Below are 11,290 nucleotides of genomic sequence, written 5' to 3'. Positions count from 1 at the left end.
CAATAAATATTATGTCAATACATTATTAGTACCCAAATTACAGCAATAAATACCCCTGACACACACACACACACACACACACACACATTTATACTACATCAATACAAACCCACACTACAGCAATCAGCATACCCCTACACTTAACAGCAAAACTCACACATTACAGCAATCATGAAAACCACCCCCAAATTACAGCAACTGGCATTACCCCCACATTACAGTAATACCCTTTTTCACTTATTAAAAATTCTAACCCCCAAACACACTACATCGTTACCACCACCACCACGCCACCCCCACACTGCAGCAATACCACCAACTTTACGGTTGTCATTGTAGGGAACCAATGTTCTGCTTTTTTCAAATCTCACACAAAACAGCAACAACAAAGTAGCTACACAAATATAAGTAACAAGTACCCTTTTCTCTCAATTAAATTGTAATGGCAGAACTTTCATAAATCATTCAAGATAAAATAAAATGCTAACAAATATATCAGGAAAAAACAACAACTGTTGAATAATAACCTGACCCTACACTGCCACGTTAAAATTATATACATCTACTGCAAAACGTCAGAGGAAAATAATTTTTTACTACAGTAATTGGATATGTATCTTTTCTATTAATTTTAAATACCACAGTATATAAATTAAGAGGGGTGGAGGGGGGGATGAGAGCTAATTGGATGTGATCCATCAGTTAGATTAGATAGGTAACATTTAGATTATTTACCTGGAGATGTCTGCTGCCTTGACTCAAAAGCAGCATCACCAAGAGGAATTTTGGGCCCCGGTACAGCAACTTTTTGGGGCCCTTTCCATAGTTAACAATGACAGAGACTTGTGAGTGAAAAAGCACTAGGACATCCAGCTTTGACAGTAGTCCATACTATATCAACTATCACGCCTATGGGGATACCTTCGGTGCTAGTAGACAGGTCGAGTATAGTAAGGCGTTAAATTGATATAGATAAAGAAGGGAAAGGATACATATATAAATAATAAATAAATAAATATGTGGTATCAATTACAGTGCAGCTCTAGCCCGGTCCATCAAACCCTCAAAAAACATACAAAAACAAAAAGCAAAAGCGCTGTGAAATTATTTACACCCCATATGAAATGTCAGTTGTCATCAAATAAATATCTAATAAATAATCATGTTAAAATAAAATATATTCATTTAATCCAACAAAACATAATGATATAGTAAATCCTCATATACCTACATAGAACCTCACAAATTCCATAGAGGAATTAGATAATAATAAAAATAAAAATAAATCAATTCATATAACATATAAATCCTAAATATACACAAACCACAAACGAAAGGTCAAAAATCCCCAAAAATATCCACATATATGCATATATAAATATATCTCTCTCAGAGTAATATGTGGGGACTCCAATGATTTTCCAAGCACCTTAAAATTTATCCCAAAATCCGTAATGGAAAACTGCACAGGGCATAGAGATATAGAAACTGTCCTAAGGAATCCTGTTGTCAGTCATTTAGGGAGAAATATCCCCACTGTATTAAAATTAACTAGTTTTAAACGGATCCTAGTTTCCACACTTTCCTATTCAGTGTTAATGCCCTTAGTGAAGTATCCATCATAATCATTTATTTATATAGTGCCACTTATTCCGCAGCTCTGTACAAAGAATGCACTCACATCAGTCCCTGCCCCAATAGAGCTTACAGTCTAAATTCCCTAAAACATACACACAGGAACAATTTGATAGCAACCAGTTAACCTACTAGTATGTTTTTGGATTGTGGGATTAAACCGGATCGCCAGAAGGAAACCCACGCAAACACGGGAAGAACATACAAACTTCACACAGATATGGCCATGGTCAGGAATCAAACTCATGACCCCAGTGCTGTAAGGCAGAAGTGGTAACCGCTAAGCCACCGTTCTGCCCACACAAACATCTCCTCTATCAGATTGCTTAAAAATCCATCCAGAATCAATAAGTAATAAAAGGCAGACTTCTTACCGGTTTAAAGTGATTATTTACCCTCTGGAGGGATTAACAACTGGTGCACATTGGTCTGTACTTCTAGACGACATCGCTAACACATGGGTATAGTGAGTATGATATTATCTCACCTCTCGCTGTTCCGTCCAGTAGGTGTCCCCTCTTTAAGATTCTGGTGGTAATGAGGGAGATGTATAATAGTTCCTTTGAATAAAGGTGCTTGCAATACAAAACATAGGCGCCTACGACTCTGATAAATACTGACGTGTTTCGTCCCATCAGTCCCTGGACTTTCTCAAAGCTGATCTACGTTAAAACACAGGCCTTATTTAAAGGCTATGGGTGTGGTTTATTCAGACTCTAACATATAATTTAACATATATAATTTAACATACAAAAAATAATAAAAAATAATAAAAAATAATAAAATTATCATGATAAATCTTTCCTGTGGCCAAAAATCTCAGGATAGCAATCAGTCTCTGCTCTGCTTATATGTGTTTCCTTAAATGAGTGTTCTCCTTCTGGATCAGGGGGGTGACTAGTTGGAGCAGTTTCGGGAATGTGGGTTCATTAATTCGCAGGAAAATCTTGAAGTAATCAGGGTTGTTGTCACGTATTTCATGCAGCAGGAGCATATGAGAGAATGAGTCTCTCCTCTGGAACCACTCTTTGGTCCAACAAGACCGATTCTCCTTCTTTCCCTTCAGGTATGTACTTGCAGTCTTCTTTCCATAGCGAGTAGCAAAAGAGCATTGGCTTTCTGTTCTTCAAAAGAATCCATAATAGTAAAAGAATATGCTGCTGTGCAGTTGCAAACAATCATTCACTGTAAACAAGAAGGGGCTACAGAATGAATGAAGAAGACGTGTTTCTGTCTCCTTTTAAGAGCTTTTGGGTGGTTCTTAATGAACATGCTCAGTTAATTATTTAATTTTTGTGAGGATATCACTGCAGGGACCACATATGTCGTTTCTGTGTGTACCAAATCCAAATCTTTTAACATGACAAAATGGCTGTTAAAAGTCGCTGCCCAGTCGGTCCATCTTTCTTTAATCGTTTAAAACTCGTCTAGTGAATAACCAGAGCGATGGGACCTTCAGTCGGAAAATTCTGTACCTAACCCTAGAGTATGTGTAATGTAAATAAAAAATGTGATTACACCTTGTCGAAGTCAGCAAATTGGATAAAGTCATTTCAATTAAAGTCTAGCAAACTTGGTTGTCTTTGTCTGAAAAGATGCGTACGGTATGCATCGAAGTACAAAGGCACGCTACGGCGTGAAAGGGCAGCAACAGTAATTGGTCCTTTACCATACATTCGCACAAACACGCATACTTATAAAATAGTACACATTAATGGTAGTTGCAACACATAGTCAGTTATGTCGAAATATAGTAGTATTTATATGTTATATCAGAGTTACATGCATATTAGTGAAATACACGGAACGGGTTGAAGGAATAACATCATGAGTGGTATCATAATGAACCTTGTTACATATCCTACTGTTTGGTTCACTCTGCGAGGGAATCGCAGAGTGCATACACAAGTTATGAATGATAGGGAATTATGAAATACTTAAGACTAAGGAATATTGGCGGGAAGAGCAGAGCATAACCCCTGCAGAGATGACCCCCTCCTTTGGATTCCTTAGGATGAACCAGCCAATGATTGACAACCCCTTGGACATTCCTGAGACCTGGACCAATAGATGCAAGCTATACCATCTTCATTGTATTACTGTATTTGATTGTGTATATAAGCAGCAGCTTGTGATCCAGAGTGCAGACATCTTGTCCCCAGACTTCAGGATTGAATGACTGCACTGGATCCAGAGCGCCTGCGATAAGTAACGGCTGTATTTACTATTACTTCGCTTGAGCATTTTTATTCTACTTATTGCGAATAAATCTTTGTGCTTTGGAAACACAAATCGAGGTTCGACAATCGTTATTGGTTAGCGACAATACGCACATAACAACCTGTATATTGTGTTGGTCACTTTATACATACTGCCCATATAGAGTATACTTTGATTGTGTTTAAGCATGTACATCATAAAATTTAATATCAAATTTAACCGTACTATAGAATAATATCTTATACCAAACGTATATATAATATTTCCATCATATATAACCATCCATTAAATACAGCCTAGGTAGACTAGTTCATGATTTATTACCCAAAAATGCTTTTAGATAAATTCTTATACACCGTAATTGTGCTCTCAGTGTTTTTTTATCATTATTTTTATTTAGATTTACACTCCTCATTACATTATTTAAATCACATATCTCTGTCTCTGTCACATTGTGAATATTTGATTTGTTGCTTTAAAGCTCTACTTGTCATCCCAAACTAGATATTTTCACTGGGACTTTTTAGAGAATAAATTACTCCTCTTGTATTAAAATTTAGGAATTGGTCAATCTTATGTACCTCTCCATACCTATCCCTAAATTCAACAGTCTTCACCATCTGGTGACATGCTTTACATCTCTCACAACTGTAGGATCCTGTCTGTTCTGCCATTATTTACTTTGAAACAAAATTACTTTTAACATGTCTTTCCTTCAAGTTGGTTGCTCGTTTCCAACTCAAATATACCTTGCAATCCCAAATTTTTGCCAATCCCTCATCTGATAGCAAGATGGACCAATGTTTCTGTAAGATTGATTGTACATCTTTCGACTCACAAAAGAAATCACTTAAACGTAAATCTAATTTTCCTGAAATCAGATTGTTTGTTAGTTGGATATATTAGATAATTTTGATATTTTGTTTTCACTTGATTAAATACTCTCTTAATTGATCTTTTACTATATCCTCTTTCAAAAATTCTAATACCAACTCTCTTGTAAGAATTCTTTGAGTCAGACAAGTTCCTGTCTACTTCCTATATAGGTCTCTTTTTACTAGAGATGGGCGGGTCTGGTTCCCCGAGAACCGAACCCACCCGAACTTTGGGTATCCCGCCCGCTCCGAATCCAAATCGAGGCCGAACGTCATCGTGACGTCGTCGAATCTCGGGGCTCGGTTCTCGCGATACTTCAAGATTATAAATACACGCCTCCACAGCAATCCATCGCCATTTGACAGAGGGAGAGAGCAGGGTGTAGTCACAGGCTGATTAGAGCAGGGACAGAGAATCCAATATTCTTATTCCAATTGTTGTAACAAAAATCGCTAGAGAAGAGAGAAGTTTGAGAGGTTTTTTTTCTTTTCAATATTTGGCACTCCCCAGTTCTTTTGGGGTGCCCCCCCTAATTGTGCATAAATATTCCTGGCTATCAAAATTACTATCTGTCAGCAGTATCTACCAACTAAATTTTAGCACTCCCCAGTGCTTTTGGGGTGTCCCCCCTAATTGTGCATAAATATTTCTGGCTGTCAAAATTACTATTTGTCAGCAGTATCTACCAACTAATTTTTAGCACTCCCCAGTGCTTTTGGGGTGTCCCCCCTAATTGTGCATAAATATTTCTGGTCTGTCAAATTACTATCTGTCAGCAGTATCTACCAACTAATTTTTAGCACTCCCCAGTGCTTTTGGTGTGTCTCCCTAATTGTGCATAAATATTCCTGGCTATCAAAATTACTATCTGTCAGCAGTATCTACCAACTAATTTTTAGCACTTCCCAGTGCTTTTGGGGTGTCCCCCCTAATTGTGCATAAATATTTCTGGCTGTCAAAATTACTATCTGTCAGCAGTATCTACCAACTAATTTTTAGCACTCCTCAGTGCTTTTGGGGTGTCCCACATAATTGTGCATAAATATTTCTGGCTGTCAAACTTACTATCTGTCAGCAGTATCTTACCAAATAATTTTTAGCACTACAAGTGCTTTGGGCTGAGAATGGATTCAAAGCAGTCCACATATAAGCAGAATGAGCAACCAGGTTCTGCCACCAGTCCTGATGTTAGTGTTCCCAGTACGTCATCTGGGCAAGGCGATGTCAAACAACAGTGTTTCGAAATCAGTTAAAAAAAAAAAAAAAATTACTGTGTTGAAGCGAAAAAGAAGTGTTACTGAGCAAAAGTTAAGTGCCGATAAAAAAAAAATTGTCACATGCCATTCTACAAACGCAGTGGCAAAGAGAGAATGAGGCCTTCACCTTTGGCTATTAGTGGCAGATCCCAAAAAGTTACCGAGCCTACAATTGGTGCACAACTACTGTTACGCGTCAAAGCCGAGCTGCAAGATAACAGTAATACATTAGAGGATAATGTTTGCTCTGATTCACAAATAACACCAATCTCTGTGGAGAGTCCACCCAACAGTGGGATGTCTAATCGTGAGATTCTGCTGATGTGTGCCTTAATAGCCCGAGTGTAGCCGGTGATACACAAATTGAGGATGCCAATTCCAGGAAGCCTGGAATTAGAAGAGGATGAGGGGGAGATTTGTGTAGGCGACGAGGGCGCTAATGAGGATGTGATGAGGATGAGGTTGTTTGTGTAAGTCCTGCACCAGTGGCAGCAGTTCTGGCACGTGACAAGAAAAAAGCCATTGTCATGCCTAGGCATAAAACAGAAAAATCCACTTCTTATGTGTGGAATTATTTCTACCCAAATCCAGACAACAATTGTATAGTCATTTCTAGTGTATGTCAAGCCACAGTCAGTCGAGGGAGGGACCTTAACCATCTTGGAACCTCGTCTATGTTACGCCATTTAACGAGAGTTCATGGCAAAGTGTTGGGAAAAGCTGAAAGTTCTTCCCAAAAAATTACAAGCACTCCATCATCAGCTAAGACCCTCCGCTCACCGACATCCCGGCAGCTACAAAATACACCCACCACACCATCCTCATCAATATCCTCAGTAGCGCTCGGAGTTAGCCCGGCATCCCACTTAAGGCTGGATGACTCCTGCACTATTATTGATTCCTCTGAAGAAAGCGTTAGTCCCACTGCTGCTACTGTTGCTGCTGCTGTGGGTGAATCGTCATCCCAGAGGCAGGTCAAGAATATGAGCAGTCCTACATTTCAGCAAATAAATGTGAAACAATCATTTGCGAGGGGAAGCAAATATGATAGCAGTCACCCAGTCGCCAAGCGAATCACAGACGCCATGGCTGCAATGTTAGTGTTAGATCTGCGTCCAATCTCCACAATAAATGCAGCTGGTTTTTCACGGTTAATTGAGGTTTTGTGTCCGCGCTACAGAATTCCATCGCGACACCATTTCTCCCGTAAAGCAATTCCACAACTATACCAAAAAGTGTGTAAAAATGTAGAGATTGCGCTGCAAAATGCCATTCTGCCCACTGTCCACTTAACCACAGATATGTGGACAAGTGGAAGTGGCCAAACCAAAGACTATATGACTGTGACAGCCCACTGGGTTGGTCATTCACCTTCACCAGCAGGAACAGCAGCAGCATGTACACAACTACGTAACATTTGTTACAGGCAGGCCACTCTTTGCATCACCAGCTTCACTAACAGGCATACAGCTGACAATTTGTTACGCAAACTGAGAGATGTGATTGATGCATGGCTTATACCACTTGGACTCTCCCCAGGGTATGTCATTTCTAATAACGCCAACAATATAGTGCGAGCATTACAGCTGGGTGATTTCCAACACATTCCCTGTTTTGCTCACACCATCAACTTGGTGGTACAGAGCTTCCTACAAAATAACCGTGAGGTGCAGGAAATGCTTTTGGTGGCCCGTAAAATTTCAGGCCATTTCAGGCATTCAGCCACAGCATGTAGGAGATTACAGCAGCTCCAAGAGCAGTTTAACTTGCCCTGCCACCAACTTAAGCAAGAGGTGGAATTCCACCCTGTACATGCTTCAGAGGATGGAGGAACAGTGCAAAGCCATCCAAGCATATTGCACAAGCCATGACATTGGGAAAGGAGGGGGGATATATTTCACTCTTGCACAGTGGGGAATCCTTTCAGTGCTGTGCAAGGTGCTGAAACCATTTGAAGTTGTGACGTGTGAGGTGAGTGCAGACTCTGCTAGTTTGAGCGAAGTCATTCCTTTAATTTGACTATTGGAAAAGCAGCTTGAGAAAATGAAGGAGGAGCTAAAAGCAAGCAATTCAGCAAAGTATGTTGGCCTTGTTGATCAAGTACTTAATTCGCTTCACAATGATCCTCGAGTTATTAAGATCTTGAACTCGGATCAGTACGTTTTGGCCACTGTGCTTGATCCAAGGTTTAAGACCTACATTGAGTCTTTACTTGTAAATTAGCGAGATGTGAACTTTTGCAAGGAGCTATTGCTCAGCAAGTTGGCCGCTGAACTGGGCCTCGGCTTGATAACGTGTCCTCCTTCACTTTCTCAAGCTGCTGCTGCTCATAAAAAATTAAATTTCCCAAAAAGAAGCAGGGAAGACTCAGGGGGCAGACCAGAACAATTTAATATCTGGGCTGGTTTGAAGGATTTTTCAAAAAAATGTGTCACCTCGCCCATAATTCCATCCAACACAAATATAAACATGCAAAGGATGGTGGAGGATTACTTTCAAGAGGAAGTTGATATGGAAATGTCAGACAGACCCTTTCCTTACTGGGAAGAAAAGCAGGCCATTTGGAAACCCATGTACAAACTTGCTGCCCACCCTCCAGTGTGTACTCTGAACGAGTGTTCAGCACAGCAGGGAACTTAGTCAGTGATCGCCGTAGAAGGTTACTTCCCAAAAATGAGGAGAAAATGATGCTTATAAAAATGAACTACATCTTCCACGAGGAAGGCCTTCACCATCCAAGCACTGACTGTTCTCTAATGGCGGATTCAAGCGGCGATGAATTGATAGTCTGTGATGATGACGTACACACTGATGAGGGTGAGAATGAAGCTGAAGATGATGACGATAACATCTTTTTAAAACTTTATATGTAAGTGTAGGGTGCAATCTACCCCAAAGAGGAAAGGGACTTGTGGCTTTTCCATATCACGTACCGTCTTGAAAGGCTGCTGTTTTCGGCAATTTATCCTTAAGGGTAGGGTGTTATAAACAGAGTGACCCCAAACTGGCTTTGTCCATTTCTCTTAATATTGTACAGTCTATAACGGCTGAATTTTTTTGTATTTTCGACAAGTGGAGGGGAGCCTAGAGAGCCAGAAACCAAACTGGCTTTGTCCATTTCAATTGATATTGAACAGTCTATAACAGATGAATTTTTTTGTATTTTCGACAAGTGGAGGGGGGCCTAGAGAGCCAGAAACGAAAATGGCTTTGTCCATTTCAATTAATATTGTACAGTCTATAACGGCTGCATTTTTTGTTTTTTTAAACAAGTGGAGGGGGGCCTATAGAGACAGAAAGCAAACTGTCTTTTTTTATTTCTTTACATATTGAACTATAAGTGTAGGGTGTAATATACATCCAAAGATGATGACTGCATTGTCAATATGCATAGATGGAGAGGAAGACAATCTGTTTTGTGTGTAGAATAAATGAAGTCCTACCTACCAGGAATTGAATTGTTTTTTGGATGATTTATTACCTCTACAATTAGATTACTTATCTATGAAACAGTTACACTAAATTGGGTTATTTTAGGCCCCAAAACATTGATTTTCCAACAAAATAGCAAAACAAAACCAAAACCAAAACATGCAATGGCGGTTTTGCAAAACCAAAACCAAAACACGACGGTAATCCAGATCCAAAACCGAATCCAAAACCAAAACACGGGGGTCAGTGACCATCTCTAGTTTTTACCTTTCCATTTTCATCCTTTCTTATGGTAAGGAAGCCTATACTTTACTTATTCACTTCATACGTTAATCTTAAATTGTTGTCAATGGTATTTAAAATACCAGTGAAGACCAATGATTCCCTTAAATGAACTTTAATCACCATTCCAAATCAGAAAATCTTTGATATACCTTGCCCAAATAATCAACTACCTTCGCAAATATTTTAAGGTCATAATTGAAAACTGTTTCTCTTGCCCATCTAAAGCAAAAGCGCCTTGGCGTGGCGGATGGCTTAAACATACATTTGCAAATGTGTGCAACAAAGACTTTTGCATTTTTATCTACAGTAGAAATGGCAGATCTGTTGCTGGCTATAGCAGTGTGCTGGGGGAAAAAATGTTGTGTGTGTGTTCCTTGCAGGATAACCCCACCCTTTCAAGCACCTGTTATGGCCTTAAATTGATTTGAGCAGCTTCCACTTTTGTATTTGTCTGAGAGGCATGTTGGTGTCAGTAGCTGAGAGGGGGTACTGGCACTGAATTGCTGTTTGGAGGCTTCTGGGGTACCTCTTTGGTAAGTTGGCTCTCAATTTAAAAACACATATGTATGGCCCAAATATATGGTACTCTCATTGTTTAGAGTAGGACCATCCTATTAGCAAAAGCGCCTTGGCGTGGAGGATGGCTTAAACATACATTTGCAAATGTGTGCAACAAAGACTTTTGCATTTTTATCTACAGTAGAAATGGCAGATCTGTTGCTGGCTATAGCAGTGTGCTGGGGGAAAAAATGTTGTGTGTATGTTCCTTGCAGGATAACCCCACCCTTTCAAGCACCTGTTATGGCCTATAAATTGATTTGAGCAGCTTCCACTTTTGTATGTGTCTCTTGCCCATCTACCAAGATATAAATTAGAATATGGTGAGGCACACACCGATCCCATTGCTGTGTCCCGAGTTTGACGATATAATCTTTCTTCCAATACAACAACATTTTCTTCAAGATAACTTCCAAAGGTTCCAATAAAAAATTATTAAACACCTGGTTACTATCTGCTTGCATAAATAATTTTGCTGCTTGAATGTCTACTTTCTATTTGATTCTTGCGTACAGTGATTCTACAATCGAAGTTAACAACCATATTTCAAGATCAAGTGTAATTCCATCAAGCATCTTCACAATATCAGTTGCATCCGTCACATACGATGGTAAAGAAGTAATGTGTTTTTTCAGATGAACATCTACAAATGTAGTGGCCTACTCTGCTAATCCACAGATCCCAGATATAATTGGTCTTCCTGGTGGTATCCTTTTATTTTTATGCATTTTGGGTAGTAGGAATATTGTTGGAATCTTTGGAATTTCAACTTGCAGTTATTTAAAATCCGATTTTTTAATAATTGCCATCTCAAAAAGATTTTTTTTATATACTTATGGCATAATGTTTTATAGTCTTCAATTGGATTTGAGAAGAATAGTTGGAAACAACCGCCTAAGCTGCACTTGTCTCCGTTACTCTGCTAGCTGGACTGTTCATGCTGCACCTACCTTTATTGTGTCGTTATATTACAGGCTGTATAGCTCAAGCTGCACTTGGCTTCGTGACCTTGCTGACTGGACTGTTCA

Source organism: Mixophyes fleayi, chromosome 4 (assembly GCF_038048845.1).
Source record: "Mixophyes fleayi isolate aMixFle1 chromosome 4, aMixFle1.hap1, whole genome shotgun sequence".
NCBI lineage: Eukaryota > Metazoa > Chordata > Amphibia > Anura > Limnodynastidae > Mixophyes > Mixophyes fleayi.
The sequence above is the reverse complement of the archived record's forward strand: the minus strand, read 5'-3'. Positions refer to the sequence as shown.